We start from the raw sequence: 19626 nt of genomic DNA, 5'->3' as shown, positions 1-19626 counted from the left end.
TATTGTTAGCAGGCACCGCCTTGATATGAAGAATCCAGCGCGTCATCCACAAGTGGGAAGCAGGAAAAATATTTCGTATCCCCAAGCGAGTGTTGAAAACCGGTTCCAAGTAGATTCCTTGTTGATTTGCAAACGGGAATCCCTCCGAGCTGACCATTAGTAGAAAAATTCTTGTATATTTTTCATATTCCCATACGTACCGTGTAATACAGTGAGTGGAACAAGATCTTAGCAAGTTGAAATACTAAATGAAGTGTTTTGTCTCCATACCGGGAAGCGAATAGGTACAAATGAAGACCGTAATTCGCCTTTCCAGTTCCGGGTACACCTCAATATTATGAGGAATATAAAATGTGACAAGACGATGAGGAACTATACAGTGTAAACTCTTACAGGTATCGGCTAGGTGTCCAAAGATGTTCTCCGACTACCGGGAGGATTCGAGTTTAGACTTCGATCTATAATAATATCTGTACGCGTATATGCGACAGATTTGCGTCGGTAACCTTGAATTTTTTTTTTTTTTCTCTCTTCTCAAACACGCACATTACGCTCGCATGCGTCGTCGTAAATCTGTAACCGTGTGTACTCCACGTTCACTTATCACGGCTAGAGTTCTCCTAATTATTATCAGTCGAGCGGAGGTAAGCCTTTGCTTGTACTCACCTTAGCTACCTACCCACCTACAGCGTGGGCTGCAGACATCTCTGAAACGGAAATTAGATTATCCGACTTCTCGCATTCCTCGACACTTTGGTAGTAGGGATATGATTCCCCACTTAGGCCCGGCGGCGCGAGTACGTAAATGATCACATACAGTCTACGTATATATACATATGCGCGTGTACGTATGTGATATATTCTCGCGACACGAAAGTGCATGCTGAATACATCAGTTTGGAAGTGTCTCAGCGTCTGCAAACGTCAGTTCGAACGGGAGCGATGAGCGCTTTACCAATCCAATACCCGTAAATATTATCGTTTACAATCTTTGTCATACTCACAGAATAATAGGATCCGAAATTGATTGGCAATTTTATTTCATCCCCGCCCTGCGTCACGTTGACCTGCTGCCGAAAGTACGGATCATCGTATGGTTTGCCTTCTGAAAAGATAAAATACAAATTGTACATGCACATATACATATATATTTGGATAACGCGAAGTGTGTATGCGCGTAAACACGAACACACATCCGCACACACGCGCGCGCGAAAGTATGAATACAGATCTGAAGAAGTTACGGCAATTAATTCGGCATGCGTTGAATCTGTTTGATTGCACATATGTCTAGATACCTCATCATGCACTCGCTACGTAAAAACACACATACATAGATCGCAGAAGTAGCCGCACAGTTATGCCGTTGTGGCGGGGAGGTTTAAGTTCAGCGGAGGTTCAAGCCTCTGGGTCTTTGTTAAAGATTCTGGACGCGACGTATGCAGGACGCACAAGAATGCCACGTAACGAAGCCCCGCGCGGAGGCGCACATCCGGGAGGATGGGATGCTGGGCTCGTCGGAGCGGGGATAAAGAAAAAAAATGATAAAAATAAAAATGTAAAAGAGAAAGAACGGCGGGAGGGAGGGAGGGAGGGAGGCAGAGCGAAGAGAGCTCGGTCTGCAGAAGCGGCGAGGGACGAAGGAGGAGGACGTTGGATGGAAACAGGAGTGGCGTAGCAAGGTGATCTGGTCTTGGCGGGTATATCTTCGGGCTTCCCGCGGAGCGGAGAACGTTACGGAACAGGAAAGTCGCCCGTTTTAATAGATCGTTTGTCTCCTGTTCGCTTATACCGTACAGGTATACTGTAAGCGGGTATCTACCCGGATTATTTATGATCCGCGCATGCGTACGTGCGGATATTTATCGTTGTCTCTTTGTAGATATACCTTAGTGCGTGCAGTCTACCTTTACAGCGAGTGTGACATGCTTACTTACACCGCGATACATTTCCAAGCAAATCAAATTTTACGTAACCTGCACCTCGATTGCTCGTTGTGTCTCGACCGGATGCACGGCATGGATCCGTGTGAGATGTTACGGGACGAACGGAAAGTATTTCGACGGTGTCATACCATTACATACCATTACATATGGTTTGGGTGGAACAGTTCCTGTTGTAGCGGTGCTAGGGCAAGAGAGTGCGGAGCCCCTACTTCGTCGAGACAAATTTACTGTACCTCGACTAAGAACGGTAGTCTCCCCCCTCGATCGGAAGGCTGGTTCCGATCGAGAGGAGAAACGCACACACGTCAAGTTGGGTTCTTCGTAGGCTCGCCTAGGGCTGTGTACCCCGTACAGGCCGGAGAAAAAAAAACTCCGACCCACGTGATATATACACCGAGGAATGCAGGCACTTGCTACGCGAGGGTCGCCCCTCGTTGTAATAAAAAAAAAAAAAAAAATAGAAAAATAAAGAAAAAGTTAATCGTCCCGTGGGAGACTGTACGCCACGCATGGCGTAAGATGATAGCCGAGGAAGTTGGGTCAGTTGATTATGATCGGTCATCTACGAGACATACCCGATGCGTGAGCAAATGTATAGATTTATGCGGAGGGTGCCAGACGAGAAAGTCACGAGAATCGAAGGGAGATCCGAGGAAGGAAGTTCCAGCAACAAGTATGAAAATACATAACTCGCAATACTGCTGGGAGTTTCTGATAATCGAGGACTATCGGGTTCTATCTAATGTGGGTTTTATATCCATTGCACAAGTACCATGTATGCGGAGTAATCCATGACATCTTGATCAAGATTCTACGTCGATGTCTCAGATTGGCTTTGTAAAACATAAAAGCTCATTACAATATGGGCCGAAAAATATCTATTCACAGAGATGTTATAATGAGCTTTTATGTTTTTTCAAAATTTTATTCAGATTTAGAAACTAGGGTTATTTTGCTTCCAGTTTTTAAATCATACGTAAGATACGCTGGGTCGAAAAATTCTTAAAATAATTGCGGTTGGGTTTTTCGTCATCTACTTTCATACGGGAAATCATAAAGCCAAACGTAAACCCGAAAGTACAATATTGTTGTCGTTGGCACAGTTGCGTAGAATTATTTGACGACGTTTCCGTCATTATAATGCAGTTTATAAATGAAATATATCAACTTATAAGTAAAAAACGGCACGTGGACTTCGCGGAATGTAAATGACGAGTATAAACTTGATTTGATTTCCGAGATTTGCAAATTTGCTGGTATCAATACGTAAATCAATACAAAGCAATTCTCTTCATTGCGTGGCTGCAGAGTGGAGATTAATATACGCGGTCTCGCAAAGATGCGAACAGTTTCCTCTCATCTTCCGGGAAGTCATTTGTAACGGTTGGTAAAGACATCTCCGGAACCTTTTCGTTTCACATTCTGTTCTCTTGATAAAAGTTTCTTCGATATTTCCACGTCACGGCGAGCTGCAGCGCAGAGTGCATAAATTGAGACACGCGAGTCTCTCGACGATTGGCATTGAGTTCTGTGCATCAAAGAATCAGCTTGAATATTTCAACCTGTTTCACCAGCCTGCCTGCGCTTTGCGCATCAGCATACTTTTCAACATTTCAGCCCTGGATTGAGTAGCAAAATCGGAAGGATTGCGAAATTCATGTGTCATTGTTCAGAATGCGGATGAAAATTCGCGCGACCGAGTTGTGCAAAATAGAAAATAAAAAACCTCAATCTTCCTATTTCGAAAAGCAAAGTTGTTCAAACACATAAATACATAATAAATAAATTACTGTACATTTTTCCGTTACATTTAACGTCACGTTTGTTCCTATCCACAAGCATGGATCGCATGGACTAATAATAAAAATGACAGCGCGAAATGCGTAGCAACGATCTTCTCTTTTCATCAAGATTTTGTCGCTACTGTAGCGAAATCCTGTGTGATAAAATAAAGATTATCGCGAGCAGATTCCTCGAAAGGCGCAATTATGTAAACAGTATCTTTTTAAACCCTTTACCGTGGTATCCAGTACTACATAATTTTCTAATGAACAACGAGTTCTGAGCCGACCTTTTTAATTGATGCTCAACTTTAGCACCGTGTTAATCGTCGCCGTGACCTAGCTGATATCAGAAACGTAAGAAGACTTTATTACGCTCTTCCTCGTTCCGGAGACACAGATTCTGTCCTAGACATATTAAAGCGTACAGTTTTATACCACCAGGCATCGGTTCGACCGTTACCTCTTACAACTGAGGTAATATTTCCGTTCACACGAAATAGTTGTCGCAGTAATTACCATATACTCGATACGCGATGTGTTTTCCAAATATCTAGTTTGTCCAATGTTTTATCTACGATCACGTCGGTCTGTTTACAATCTTATCAAGGCGCGTCATCGCTCGCCAAATTTATCCTAGAACTCGATCGAAAAGACTCCAACTGTACCTAAATACGGCATACCGAGTACACACATACCATTCGTACCTACGGCAAATTTGAACAATGATTATTAGGGATGCTGATAAAGATGCGTTTTCATTGGTAAGGACAATAATCCGTACAATATATAAAGTAGCAGATTCAACAGTCGTTAAGGTCTGACAATCAGGCCTGCGGCATGCAATCAAAGAGAACGACGGAATTTTTATTTTTAATTTTATGTTTCCACGAGATACAATCATCTATCGTCAAATATGAGTTAAGCAAACGGCTAACAGTCTTTATTTCTGTTGATACTGTAAAATAATTTGCGGTTCTACTTGGAAACGTTGATTTTCCAATGTAGTACAGGAAACAACGCTGGTAAAACCTGGTATAGAACGAAAATTCACGCAACATGAGAAACGGTAGCCGAGCTCGCGGTCAAGCAGATCCTGCCTAGTGCGAATCATTAGCGAAACGCATAATGGCGTTGCCAAACCGCAAGGAACTGCCAATGGAGTTCGTCTTCTAGCTCCAGCAATGCGTTTCCTCCTTCGAAAGCGTTTAATCGTATTTTCAAAGCCAGAAAAATTGGGGTTAGAATCGCGTAATGTCAGATTAGTCCGCGACGGCGCGTGCGCGGAGTACGGAAAAGACCACTTTCAACTTTTACGACTTAAAATTGGTATTTTCATTTATCCGCGCATGCGCATTCGCAGACTCTCTCTACCGTCATAGAAACAGGTACTTTGTGTACGGAAAACAGGCATGAAAAAACGGGTAAAACATGCTCGGGTTATATAAATTGTATTTGCATAGCTACAAAGGTAGGCAAGAGAAGGGTCAGTCATTCCCTCGTTTGGAATGGAATTCCGGAGGCGTACCATCACTTTGCTTTATACATTGTCCTCCTGAGGTACCGCGTAGCGCCTCCACCGCAGTTCCGCTTAAACAGCCTCGTGATTTCATCCAGCTATTCGTAAACTCAAGTTATACAGCTTCGCACCGACACAGTATCGCCTTATACTTACATGCGAGAATGCTGCGTACAATTATACATGAGAGAGAACTCGGTTGACGTGTGTTTTCGGAGAGTTCTTTGTGCCCGCGTGAAAATGAGTCACGTGTGACTAACTTACGTAGACTGTATGTTTGCATTAGATGCGTATGCATATAACCCTGTATAAACATATTCGATATAACTTAAACGCGATGAAGTACGTCATCTTTGACAGCTTCTGTAACGCGAGGGTCGCTCGAAGTCTGCCGGTCTAGGCAACCTCGCGTCTTGTAATTAACGCTCTGCTGATTTAAAATGCATACTTTATAAGACCGGAACTGATTGCGGCATAACTCGCAGCGAGGAAGGGAACTTCGAGAGAGGCGACACGACCGGGCTCGCTGAGCCGTGACTCATTTCAGAAATATACTTACCGGTTACTTGACCATCGTCAGAAACTCGCTCGCTCCCTCGGCCTTGCACTTTCTAGTGTACACCGGGTAACGAGGATCAAATAATATTAGAATATCAATGATCAATTGGCCAATTACAAACGCCTGTAACAACGCGACAAGAAATTGACTAATCCTTTCGTATACGGTTACATACACGGTACCTTATACTCACACGTTTACCACTTTCATTTCGATGAACAAAAGGCTTCCGAAAAATACCCCCCAAAAAAAGAAAAAAAGGTATACCTAGTATGAGTGTAAGTATAACGACAAGGAAAGACAGTTTTTATCACGCCTAACACTTTCAACTTAAACTCGCTACTCTTAATGCTGTTATTCGTACACAGAACCGAAATATTTTCAAAACCGATTCCGACACCTCACATTTTCATTCCAACAGCGGGTGTTGTGATATACTAACTTCAACATTTTAGACCTTGCTTTATGTGCACACAAGAGTCTGAGCTACCTGTTACACGGTGCCACAGAATTAAATGGTACGCGGATTCCTGTTTGTAGAGATCTGCGGTTTCTCCACTGAGGTAAGTGCAACAGTTATTGACACGTTTAGACCCAATTATCGACCCTTTTACTTTCCCAAATTATAAATTGATGACAGAAATTGTGAATTTCTCAATGACTAAAACCAATTGCTAGAAGATAAGAAATCAAAAATATATTTTTTCGTAATTGTAAAACTAAAGATCAAACAGATACAACCGAAAAAGATCAATAATTGGGACAGGATCAGTAACTGGTAGACTCAACTTAGGGTTGCTGGACAGAGCGATAACAGCGGACGAAGTAAGCGTATGGAAACACAGACGTTCAGATTATTACACTATATAGTTATAATGTTTACGTGTAATATATACGTATAATATATCAGTCAGACACGGGAGTAAATATGTAGTGTGCCTATTTTCTTCCTGTCTGCTTGACTAGCGGGTCTGCACACTTTGTAGTATTCCGATAAAATATATACATATATAGGTGGGGATATCTCGAAGCGATTCTGCTGGGTCCAACGGCAGTAAAATGTATAGCACTTACCGATTTTCATATTCTTAGTAATAATTCAAGTATATTGTGCAAGTGACAAGCGGTTGACACAACAGTTCGATTTCTACAGTACTAGTTACAGCCTGCAGGCGATGAGTTCCTAATTTTATAGTAGATATATTCACGTGGCACTTGCGGGTTATAAATACCATAAGTTACGTACCGATCGACCCACTTTTTCCCTTACCTTAGAGAGAGAAACATTCAATACTTAGGTCGGTTCCACTCGAGGCCAAGTGCGACGAAGGCGGAGTATGAAACATGCATAAAGCTGCAGTCTGTTTCATAGGGACGAGGAGGTAAGACTCGCGATCGGCACCAAGACCTCTGGACTATAACCAGAACTGCGTCGAGAAGGATAGTATAATTTACCATCGATGAAAGTTTTACATGTCAAAGCATACATTGACACTTGTACCAAAATAACACACATCCGTTTGTTTGCTTCTCATCAGTCCAGCGTTGAGATAATGAGTTCTGTTAAAATTCATTTAGGCCATCTCGTATTGGCCAACATGTGTTTATATTGAAATTTGAAAAAGAAAGCAATCAGTATCATCGATCAACAATTATTGGATGATGGTCCAAGGCCAGTGAATTCCACAAATTGGATGATCCAGAAGGAGTGTAACATTATCACATGAAGCTCATGTGACTGAATATGACCGTCAAATTTCTTTGCTATTAAAGTTTGGTAATGCTCACAAAATGATGTGGCAGGTCCCTTAGTTGTTTCTTTGTAAATAAAGCATCCTGTTGAGATTCGTTGTTTGCTCACATTTTTTTTTTTTTACCAAAGATATAATCGAATTTTTACTTGTTCCATCTTCTGTCACCCCTAACTCTTTTTAGGGTTGAAAACATCAGGAACATCCACGTGCAAGGGTTGTTGGAAAAAAACTCAACGAGGTCTTCAATGTTTACGGTTTGTATGATTGGGTGTAACGACTGTGCGAATTGAATTCCAGCCAGGACATGAGGACCACTGTTCCTGGCTTGGAGTTCCTAATATTTTGCTACTAATATTTTCTTCCAACTTCCACTCCGTATCAACATCCAGCATCGCTTTGATCGTGGCTACTCTACCGACCGCATAAAATCAATCATGGTATGTAAATTATACTTGACTATATATGTATAGTGAATCAATCGATAATGTTAATATATTGAGAATAAGTATGGTTAATAACATCGATTTTTTTTTCTTCTTCCTTCTAAAACGGTATCATTCATAGAATCATGAAGGTTTCTGAGAAGGCGTGTATAAATATCTAGCGTATACCAGTCGCTTGTATCAGCTGATTTCGTACGTTGAAGATTTCCTTACATAATGTGTCAAAGTAAAAACATGTCTCGAATTATCTCAATGCTCTCGTGAGTCTCGTTCACAACTATTGTCTGTGAAATCGATATGTACTATAGAGAACAATAGTCATTCAAGGTAACCTGGTTTCTAACCAAAACTAAGAAGCACTTGCAACTTTCCAAGAAATATTGTCAGTCATTATCCGCGACAGCGCTCGTATTTATCTGGGAGGAGGGTTGCTCTGGACTTCCGGTATCCCGGAAAATTACGATTAGGTATACCAATGGACCACTACTCGGATGTACCGTATAACATTCAAGAATTGGCTGACTTGCATCGCGGACACGTACAGCTCGTACCAAGTGGATTGTATCTTTGTCGCGTAACAGACTGGTGTGGTCACGTGCGACTGCAACCGATTATGTAAGTTAGCGCATAAGACGCGTGCGCTGGAGGTGCCACGCGGGCACTTTCTCTTTCACTTGTCTCTTTTTTTCCTCTACAATAGTACAAGGTAGGCATAATATCTTGTACAGGGTAACCGTATTTTAAATGTAGCCGACAACAAACGCCCACTATCGTCAGTTGACTTATACACCTACCCTGGACAGTTTCCTAATAGTCTACCAGTCATCCTTTGATTTACTGAGGAATGGTATTTCGGTAAGCAATGCTGGTATCGGTGCTGCGAGTAGATAAGAAAGGAGGAAGAAGCACCATCTCCTATTTTTAGTCCCTATCAGCAACTTGATTATCAACCCGTGTCCGCAGATGCGCTCATTTGGAAGAGATTAGAATCAATGTACCCATAACTCATTCGAAGGACTCTACGACTGTATAAGGCATGAGCCTTTACTTTCGGTGGTATCTACTCATCGTTAACCACTTGACCCACGAATCAAGTTCCGATGTCGCGTGCCCATAATAAACAGCAAGGTCGATCACACATTGAAACACGCCGATTTTTATCCGTGATTCTCATTTTTGGTACCTACCACGTCTCTCACGGGATATTACAGGCAAAGAGGTTGAACAAATGTATTATAGAAATAGCATACAAGTCCCAGAGCGAGCGCAGGCAATTTCGACTATCGTGTTCAACTTCCATGCGAATATGTATCGGTAGGAATCCCGAATAGTTACTCACGTGGCCAAGTCTTCTTTCACCGAAACAGTTACAGTTGGGGTATATATATGTGTAAAGTGTCGATCCTGCAACCGGTTGAATCTCGGAAGAGGGTGCGTCGCCGGGTTATCGCCTCTTTGAACACGGAGCTGTCCGTGGTGAAGAGGAGGTGAGGGAGGACGGGACGAGACATTGCTACCGGGTATAAGTAGAAGCGTTGCTAATAGCTCTTCGACTCCGGGTCATTGTTACGAGAAGTCGGTCGGTTGTGGGAGAGGACACCGAGGCATCCGAGCGTATCCGAAAGAACGGAAGTGCCGCGAACCTCAGTTCCGCTCCTTCTCACTCCTGTCTTGTTTCCTATCCAATCCCATCGCAAACGCACTTGGGCCGCATGCACGATATATCATAAGCGATTCGCTTCGCTACCTCGAGAACGTCCGCCGTGATTGCAGTCCATCGTCGCCGGTTCCCAACGACGGTACTCGAATCGCAGGGTCCAAGCTAATCCGACCTTTTCAAATTACACATGCATTCCTGTGTGGAGGTTACTTCCCACTTGGTGAACGATTCGCTTGGTGCTGCTCCTTTCATTTATACTTACCGCTATTTACAGTTGCGGTTGGTACTCCACCCGATTTCAGGATAATTAAAAAAAACATGAAGAATGATGTTGTACCTATACGGGAGGAAGATTTGGACGTTACACGGCGTAAAATGCGAGAGTTCGAGAGTGTAAGGTAGGTACGCTGACGGGTATGACGGTCGTAGATATAGCGGACTATTTTACGTAGAACAACGCAACTACTAGCATATCGTAGGATTGTGCCGTCGGCGTTAGATAATAACCGGAAGACATGGGAGTTGTATAATATCGTTGGTAGTGGTGGTTGGTGTCGTTGCACAAGAGGTGTATACCTACACCAAAGGCTCGTGCAGGCCTCCTAATTGTATATCTGGTAAGTGTATCCGTGTCGGGGAGGTCTGCTTGTGTGGTGTTACTTACGAGCAACCGCTTTTCCTTTGGTGGAACGCGATCGTTCTTTTAAAGTAACACCAGCAGCCTTGGTCCCGATCGGACATTATCAGTATTCGCAATGTTTCATCACATGTAGCTGCGGAAACAAAGCGACACAATAAGACCAAGAAACCAATTCACGTCTAAGGAGATAATTTGTCGCTCGTTGTTTTAGGATAATCTGCAGGCGAATCGTCGACCGACAATGCTTTTCGACCATCAATTAATTACTTACTTCTTGTCCTGTTTCTTCGTCCCAAAAAGACCGGAAGTCACACACAGTACTAATTGTAAAAGTTTTCAAAGAGAAAAGAATCTACTCAAAGTCTCTCGCGGTAAATTATCCCAAGTATACTTTTTGCGTTTCGTTCTTTGCTTTTGAAAGCACAGCAAGATGTGTAAGGTTCAACAGTAGATTGGACACCAAGAAACAAGAACCAGGGTATCGCAACGACTTTCTATCGGTGGAATTTAACGATAAGAATTTGATCCGCTGCAACAGCAGCAACAGCAGCAACAGTAGCAACAGCAGCGCCCGCACGAGTTGTGCTACCTACCCGATTCTACGTGGGAATTTTACTCTATCGTGAAGCGAATCTCACCGTTATCGAATTTTCAATTTCCAATTTCTAAATATAGATAGATTAAACTTATCTATATAGTGATTGAACGCACTTCGCCGTCCAAACAATCTTCACCCACGTACAATCTTCACCCACGTACGTTTATATGTCTTCATTTTAGCTTGTGTTGAACAATGGTTTATGGTAATGTTCGAAAGTGGCGATGACGTAAAATCGTATTTAGAGCAAGTTTTACTAGCGCGCCCATTTTACGTTCGCGTAACAACTCCATGCAATGCCCGGTACAGGTATCTAATTGTAAGCATGAACGTAGGACCTCACTCACGAGTAGGTACAAGCCATGTGTAAATAAATATTCATCGACGACGCCTTCTCCTGCTGCTGCTGGTGCTGATGCTGGTGCTGCTGTTGCGAACTCGCTTTAGCTACCGATTATTATACATATATAAGTTCAGAGATCATTCGAACGTCATTGTGCGCTCACTACCGAGCTTTTTTTAAACTTATTGTTCATATATATATATGCATAGACGCAGACCAGTGTATTATATCCTGTTCAAGAATAGGTATTTCTTACCACGTCCGGACACGTCAAGGCAAACACACGATATACATACTACATATTACTACATCCTCGATCCCAAAGCAGAACGCTGGATTGAAATACTTGGTTGCAATATTTACGGGGCTTAGCTTTTCCTTGAATCAAACTACACCTTGCGCAAGCATAATGCTTATTATATTTCACAATCAATTGCAAAAATTTAGTGGGTGAATAAACTTGCTTATACGCGTAGGTACGTCAACCGCGTTAATGCCGAGAGGCTGAGCAGGAGCTGTAGGAAGAGGTGGAAGAGGGAGGACGGAAAGAGGAAGAGAGGGGGGATGGGAGGGAGCATGCAAATCGGAGATTTATTATGTAATCATACGATTTTATTCCGGAGAGCTTGGACATTCATACCACGTACCAAGAAATACCGGCTCTATGTACATGAAGCATACATACACAGTTCAATTAATGTTCCCCCGTCTCTGGCCCGCATATTATGATCATTGAACTAAACACCTTTATAACTATCGGAATACGTACCAATGGAGAATAGTTTTCATTTGTTCTAGTTCGCATGAATATCGTACAGTGTAAGTCTGACGTATCATATTTGATGTGTTGGAATGTCGTCAAGTTTCTCTCTGCCTAATAATTGTATTATACTTACAATGTTGACTATCGATAGAAACAACGGTAGCAGTTAAGCGCGTGAGATGGTCCTTTTTTATCGACTAAGTCAGTTAATTCTCATCTTTGGCTACCGTTAATAAACTAATGACTGGATTGTTTTTTTGTTTTTCAAATTTAAGCAGAAAACTCCTCTTTTATCGTAAAATTCGGAAATCTCATTGATATCCGTGAAATTGTACAAAAACAAGGATTAATTGTCTGTGAAATATTACTATTTTCGCGATTCCCAGACTTTTTAATCTATAAATAACGTAGTTAAGAGAATTTCCTACCATTCTGAAAGGAATGCCGCGTAGAAGTAGCCAACATTGGACTATTTTCTTTTGAACCAATTCCATTCATTAATTTATTCATGATATCGAAAAATAGGAATATGCCGACTCATAGGATAAAAATGGACTATCACGTACCCTTAAGAATGCCTGACAACCGACCTCGTTCCTCCGCTGCATACGACACATATAAGCGGGTTGTTATGTTCTTTATTTCTTACCGTAATGCTATACTGGAGAACCTGTATTGTTTATACACATAGATGAGCATCAGGTTCACATCGAGATATAACATACCTGTAAATTGTATATCTAACCAGGTATACGAACATGTACACGCATGTGTGTCAAGTCAGTGTTTTGGATCAATCACTCAAGCGTTGATTGTATATTACTGCACATAAGATAAAACAGAACGATCGAACTAAGATGAGATGAAAAAAAAAAACTCTAAGAATGATAAAGTGAGTCTACCAGACATGTGTCAAAGCGTTACAGGGCGAGCACCTAAATTGAGTGCCATAGATTTGGTAAAAAAAAAACAGTTATACGCAGAAAAGCTCTTCCGACGTACTGAGTATTCATTCGAATTCAGAACTCTGTACTTGACGTGTCATCGCAGTGACCAGGCAGAGCTTGGGGGTGTAAAAATTGCCCTAATCCCTCGAGAGATGGAATACTTCAAACACAAACTGATCAGCAAAACTGGGAGCTTGCAGAGAATCTTATACATAGGTGGATGGCTATGTGCTGTAAATATATATATAATACATACATACACCTGCCTATCTGTACATGCCTAGGCACATATGTATACATAGGTACACGTAGATACATACATATCGCGCGAAGTTGGGTAGAGACGGTGAAAAGGAAGGAAGCCCGGGGAGTGGTACTAACTACGGGAGAAGGAAGTTCCGTAGAACGGAAGCGAGCGGAAGCGAGAGGGGGGCGGTGAAGGGGGATGAAAGGGGCCGAAGAGGCGCAGAAAGTCGAGCGCGGAGGGTGGAGGAAAGGGGGATAAAACGGAGAACGGGCCGGAACCGGAACCCGCGCCGTGGCCCCGATATAACGGAAGCGTCGCGTTTGCCGGAAGTCGCCAAGGAAATGAAATGCCTCGCGCTGCCAAGGTTCCCATTCTGCTTGCGGCACCATTTCCCCTACTCCCCGCCGCCCCGTCTCCCCGACTCGTCGGTTCCTCGGTTCCACGACTTCCCGGCGACCCCGACGACCCGGCATCGCAGGCTTCGACCGAAGAGAATCCCGCGAGCACGAAGAAATAATATTATTCTTACGGAGAAATGTTTTTTTTTTTTCCAAATACCAATAATCTCGATTCTATCGAGTTATGTAATCACTTTGGTGTATTTTTAGCCTCTCAAACTTTCCAAACTTTAATCAAAGCTAAGCTCCAAATATCACCAAATGAATGTTAATACAGATAAGATAAATGAGTGTAAGAACCTGTCTGTGAGGTTTTTTTTTTTTACTTGACACCAGACGAGATCGACATGCAGACATCTTCCAATCGCACAAAACACACGGTCCAGTTGAAAATTAAAAAAAAAAAACATTTCGTCGAATTGATAAGTAATTACCAAATCATGCTGCTTATGTACTTCTACGGGAAGTAACAATAACAACAATATATAGGCGTCTATTTCCCGAAGTCAGCAATGGCGCTAATATCATCACAGGGTGCGGTCGGCAAAAGTACATAAGGTCCAATAAATATTCATCGAACGTAGTCCGGACGGCTTTATTATGTTAAGTAATTTTCCAAGTTTCGGAGGTGCGTGAGACTGTGGCCGATAAGGTGGCATGAAATTCATTCCACGCTCGGTAACAAAACGGTACAAGTGACAATCATACGATCACAATTCTCTTCGAGCTGGGCTGAGGATAATGTTCATTATAACACCGATGAAAAGTCAGTTACGAGACTCGCCTTCGAGAAGAGGAAGCAATATTAGTCGTCGAGCATCTCGCTTGACTCCGGTTTTTCCTCCTCCGCACCTCGCCTCTCCATCGGCATTGACTGCGTTGTTTTCTCCCAAGCTGACAAAATGTTTCTGAGACAATTCACCTGCTACCGAAGCGACGTTTTCATTGCCAAGCAACCTCGTACAGGTATTACCGTTGTCGAGACGTACAAGACGAAAGCTTTACGCAGCCCACACTCTGCAGCGCGATGATAAATCCTTATCGTACGACCTTAAGGCTATAACCGAGGTCAGCGAATAACGCCCGTAGCACTAATGGGCTTCCGTAGGGAGCAGACGAATCGTTCCGTCTCCATTGTTACAGGTATAATAATATCATAATAGGCTCCCGCGATTCTAATGGAAGGAGTTATTTATAGTACCGACGTAACCATTGTCTTCGGCTTTTCTTTCGCTCGTGAATCGGCGATATTCATACCGTTCGCCTGCAGTCTGGACTGTTTATAATATCGCGAAGAGCTCTTCTGCATGGCATCGAGATCTGGGCTAATTTTCGCTGCGATCTCTACATGGATGTAGAGGGGAAGAAGGAGGAGGAGAAGAAAGAGGTGGTGGAGGACGAGAACGAGGAAGACGAGCCCAACCGGAGGCCGCGTCCCATTAGGCTCAATGTGCCTGTTAATTTATTACATAGCTGAACGCCGTTCACCCCTGTATACATACATACACTTTATACCTATGTCCACCACTATCGTTGTTTCCTTCTCCTTTTCCTCCTCCTCCTCAGGCCCAGGCCCAGCTGTCAGCCTGGCGGGCAGTACCGCTGTCAGAAATAACTGCATAAATTATTATAAGACTTTTCAATGGAATTAAAAGCTCCCAGTAATCTTTATTGTTAATAAAGCACGTCAAGTGGTAGGCTACGACTCAATGAGAAGTTGATCGTGTTGCTTTGTTTAATTTTCCATTAAAACTGTCACATGAATTTCGCTTGATCGACAAGTGAATATTTGGATAGAAAAAAGATAGCCCAATCGGTCATCTTAACGCAGCCGAGTCAAGTGATTCTCCATCAGAATAATTCGGTCGATATAATTATTATTACAACAAGTTTATTTTCTTTCTTGATACCAAGCATCGTTCTCGAGTATCTTTCATGCTTTTAGTTTTATATCTGGAGTAAAACCGGAGAGTAATGAAAGAAAAATACTTCAAAGTTTACAGTTTTTTCTAAAGGCTTCCAGGCCACGTAGGACCTTCTAATTTCTAGTACCGTGATGTAACGGCTTCCACGCTAAAGAAAGTTCACGTCGACTGGCATCGCCGGAGATTGAAACCATATGAGGAGCTGGGGATGGAATGCCCTGGGTAGGGTGTGTGGTCGCTGCAGTCCGTCGCTCCAAAAACCTCGGGACCACGAGCCACCTGCTACCAACGTTGCGACCGACCCCCGGGCGCATCATTCCTCTCAAGTTACTTCCAGACTGAAGTTGACTTTCGGAGAGTAATAATATTCTACGAAGAGGATAATCTGAAGAATAATTCCTTACGTCGTTTGATAAGTTGGAATGACTCAATTCCGTGGAAAAGTCACTTCCAACCTGAGGTAATTACATCATCGAATGACGAATCAGGTTGGGACAAGTAATAACCGCGCTCGAACTCTCGGGAGGGAATAAGAAGTGAAGGAAGCAAGAAAGACGAGGGATGCTGACGAGATACTGCTTGCACTACACGTGTACAAGTCCACCATATTCCATTCGACGAGATGGCTGCATAACCTTTCACACGGTCTCTGAGACAAAAATGAGCTCCAAATGTCCATTTGCGCAGGAAGTAGCCATTTTTACTTTGATGCGTAATTGTAAACCTTGTAACCTAACAGCAGGTGATAATGCGATGAAAGAAGATGCGGTCGCATGTGCTGAGTCACTAAAATCTACCGTGGAAAAATCAATCTAAGTCTCAATCACCGTATGAAAATTATCATCGATTGTTCAACGACACGCTAATTACAGCAATGTTGATCATTTTCATCCCAGATTCAAGGATCGCAATAGTGCCTAACTGATAACGTTACTCTGAAATACTTATAGAGTTACAGGTCTAAACCTGACGGAAGCATCAAGGTCAAAGGGCTCCGAGGTTTTGTCGACGTAATAGTGGGGCACCTGCAGCTGTGGAAAGTGTAACACGCTAAGAAGGCGCGGAGCAGGCTCAATCCTCTGTGCACCCCAAGGGAAAACCTTTCTTCCCAAGACCAGATCACCGGATGCTTCGAATCTCAGCCCTCGAGCCTCCGCTTCGAGTCAGTGGTTCGCAGTCAACGAGAATGAAGATTAAGTCAGGATTATCGTGAGCTTGACTAACTTACGGTGGCACAACGTAGTGACAGAATCCGTAATATTCAAGCAGTTTTATCGTAACGCCATTAAGTACTCGTTGCAAAACAGTCATTGAGCAATCTATGGTACGGAACAAATAAATCCGAAATGTTTTTTGTTCGAAGCGACCACCGACAACACTCGCCTTTACGCAATAATGTCGTTATGCCGATAACCAGTGATTGCTTCGGAACTTAACGTGACATTGAAATCCATGGGATGTAATTACAGAAGGAAAAAGCTGAAAGTTTACCAGGCCCCCGCAAAGACTAATATCAGGACACATGGGATGACGTCAAGTTTCCAGCGTAAGTTCAACCTGCGACGTGACTAACTCGAGTGGTAGTGGTACAAAAAAACGAAGTGTCCATGCCGTTATCCGACACTCAGTGTACTCTTTCAATGCAGGGGTAGGTGGATCTCCCTCGGGGGCGTGTAGCTGGGGCGAACGCCGATATCCCCTTATGTGCGCCTCGTAGTTGACGGCCTGCGACCCACGGGGTCGTAAACCACACGTGCTACAGACGCTGCTACCATCTGGACACATGCTTGTTCCCTCGTCCGCGGTTGTCTCAATCGAGGTTTGATCTGCACGTTCGCAATGCTTCGATATGGGGGTCTTGGCGATAGTTCAAACCGAAAAACGATTTGATCAACAGAGTTTTAAAAGAAATATATATTTATACACCCTCGAACTCGATCCGAATTCTGTAGAACCGGGAATCGTTGAATTCATTTTCTGTAGAAACAAATTGTGAGATATAATTTTTGTAGAAACGATCTCCTCCCGTGCCTGTAGATTCAAACATCAGATGAGGAGTTCGAGGCAATGGGGTGTAGATGTGCGATTCTTTAGTTCGTGGAAATTGGGCGAACGGAATTGGAGAACCAGTATGTGCCGATAAAACAAGCAGCGTATGCAAACTTGACGCTCCGCTACATATTAGGATCGATTTCTCATAAAAATGAATATATTTTTCGGGGTAATATAAAATGTACCGAGGGTGCAACGCGAAAGGATAAGGTGGGTAAATTCCGAAAGTGAAAGTTATCGTTAATTGGACGCCACCAGCCACTGCAGTGATTGGCATACATCGTTTTGCAATATCCTACGTATCAAGGACTGATTGCATCGATCTGAATGCACCTTGGTTCCTAGAAAATTCGAGGCTTGACGAGTTCTATGGATCTCTGCTCCTCGACCATTATTTTTCGTTGTTTATAAAACTGACCTTTGGAGTGCAATTCGAATGAGGTAACACAAACACGGACACTAAAAGTTATGTTCGCGCGTTTCGTGCCAGATCTGATGGTAATTTTCCTTTTTGCGGTTTAATTTCACAATCGTTTGATCTGGCCAGTCAGTAACCGCATTGACGGTATTACGTCATCGGGCGGCGAGGTGTCACAATTATTAATAAAGAAATTGCGCGTATCGGAGCGCCAGGATATGGCAATACGTAGATATACAGTTGGTGCCCACTTTGTTTGCGCAACGTTGCGGTTTACTGCACCTCTCCGCCGTCGCAGGCCCCCGTCACGCTCTTCAGGATAGCCCAGCTTATAGGTTCGACTACAATCTAACTATGGAACTGCAGTTCTGTAGTACCAACGTGTCGGTAAGATGTGCAAAAACAGCAGAAAAAAAGTAGGAAGTAACTACTGAAGCTGGCGAAAAACAAAAAAAAAACAAATAATAATAATCCGTACCCAGTCCGAACTGATAAAAGTAATGAAAATCAAACGCGAGCACATGTTATTCCTGTTATGTGAACAAGCTGGATGCATTTATGTATATCGATACCATCTGCAGTTGACACATGTTTATGGTTCCGGTTGAGTCGCGAACGTTGACACACCGCAAAATACGCCGAAAACGTTCGAGAACTAATAGCAGAACGGCGATCATAGACGTCGATATTCTCGCGAGTCGATAAGTAATAAATATCCAATACAAGTCACAAGTCCTTACCGTAGCTTATACATTGTTTTATTGCCGTCAGAAATGATTACCGCGGCTTGGGATGACGTCACTGACAATCTGCGTGTAATTTCGATTATCACAAACACTGATCCGACACGGAGAAGAGGGGAAACTGGTATGCGATACGTCGACGCGTTGCGAGAATTTGAACGGTTGCAGGAGAGACGCATTTGTGTTTTCAGGGTGCAGGGAGTTGATTCCGGGGGGATGATAAAACACCTCGAGCAGTCAAATCAAAAAATAAACCGGAAGAGAATGTAAAGAGTATACTTAAATAATACAGAGAAGAAAACGATGCGTGTTTCGGAGTTTTTGCAGGAGTACCGGAGATTTGAATTTCAGAGATACATCGACGTTCAAAAAATTGCTAATGCGGATTTTGCAAATTTTTGTCTACACTTACGAACACGCATGGCAAGATTAAAAAGAGACGTTGAAACTCCTCCGCATATTCAGAAATGCCGGACGTGTAATTCCTCTTATAAGTTACAATTATTTAATATAAATACGCTGCGGCATGCATTACATGACGAATCTGAACGGATGTCTGTCATCGTTACATTAAGATTATATCTCCACCCGCAAAAGACGCTGAACAATCTTGTTACTCATTTCCTGAAATCCTGTAATTTCATAGCACGTGATAATTTTGCAATGTCCTCAACGCGTAGAATAACAGCGGTTTAGTTTAATACCGATAAGGATACAACCAGTGAGACCCCGTTGTGAGAGGAAGAGTTTTTATTCCACTCGTACGTGACGAACGCAACGATGAAGCCGAAAGTCACAAACGCCGCGCGCCGTAGAAGGAGGTATACACGTAAAGCATCCATCGACCAGAGTCCATTCTCATGTCTCGTATGATCCATACGCAGTTACGG

The 19626-nt window shown here is 42.9% G+C and overlaps 1 protein-coding gene across 1 annotated transcript in view; it reads right to left on the bottom strand.

The window, feature by feature from the left end:
* The window catches only part of LOC124308288 (ets DNA-binding protein pokkuri), a 97126-nt gene that overhangs the window by 20532 nt on the left and 56968 nt on the right, over positions 1-19626 (bottom strand). The window contains exon 3 of the mRNA XM_046770905.1: positions 1005-1105. The gene's annotated coding sequence lies outside the window, so the exon portion shown is untranslated. The remainder of the gene's footprint in view (positions 1-1004; positions 1106-19626) is intronic.

The sequence above is a fragment of the Neodiprion virginianus genome, chromosome 6 (assembly GCF_021901495.1).
Source record: "Neodiprion virginianus isolate iyNeoVirg1 chromosome 6, iyNeoVirg1.1, whole genome shotgun sequence".
NCBI classification, from domain to species: domain Eukaryota; kingdom Metazoa; phylum Arthropoda; class Insecta; order Hymenoptera; family Diprionidae; genus Neodiprion; species Neodiprion virginianus.
The sequence above is the reverse complement of the archived record's forward strand: the minus strand, read 5'-3'. Positions and strand labels throughout refer to the sequence as shown.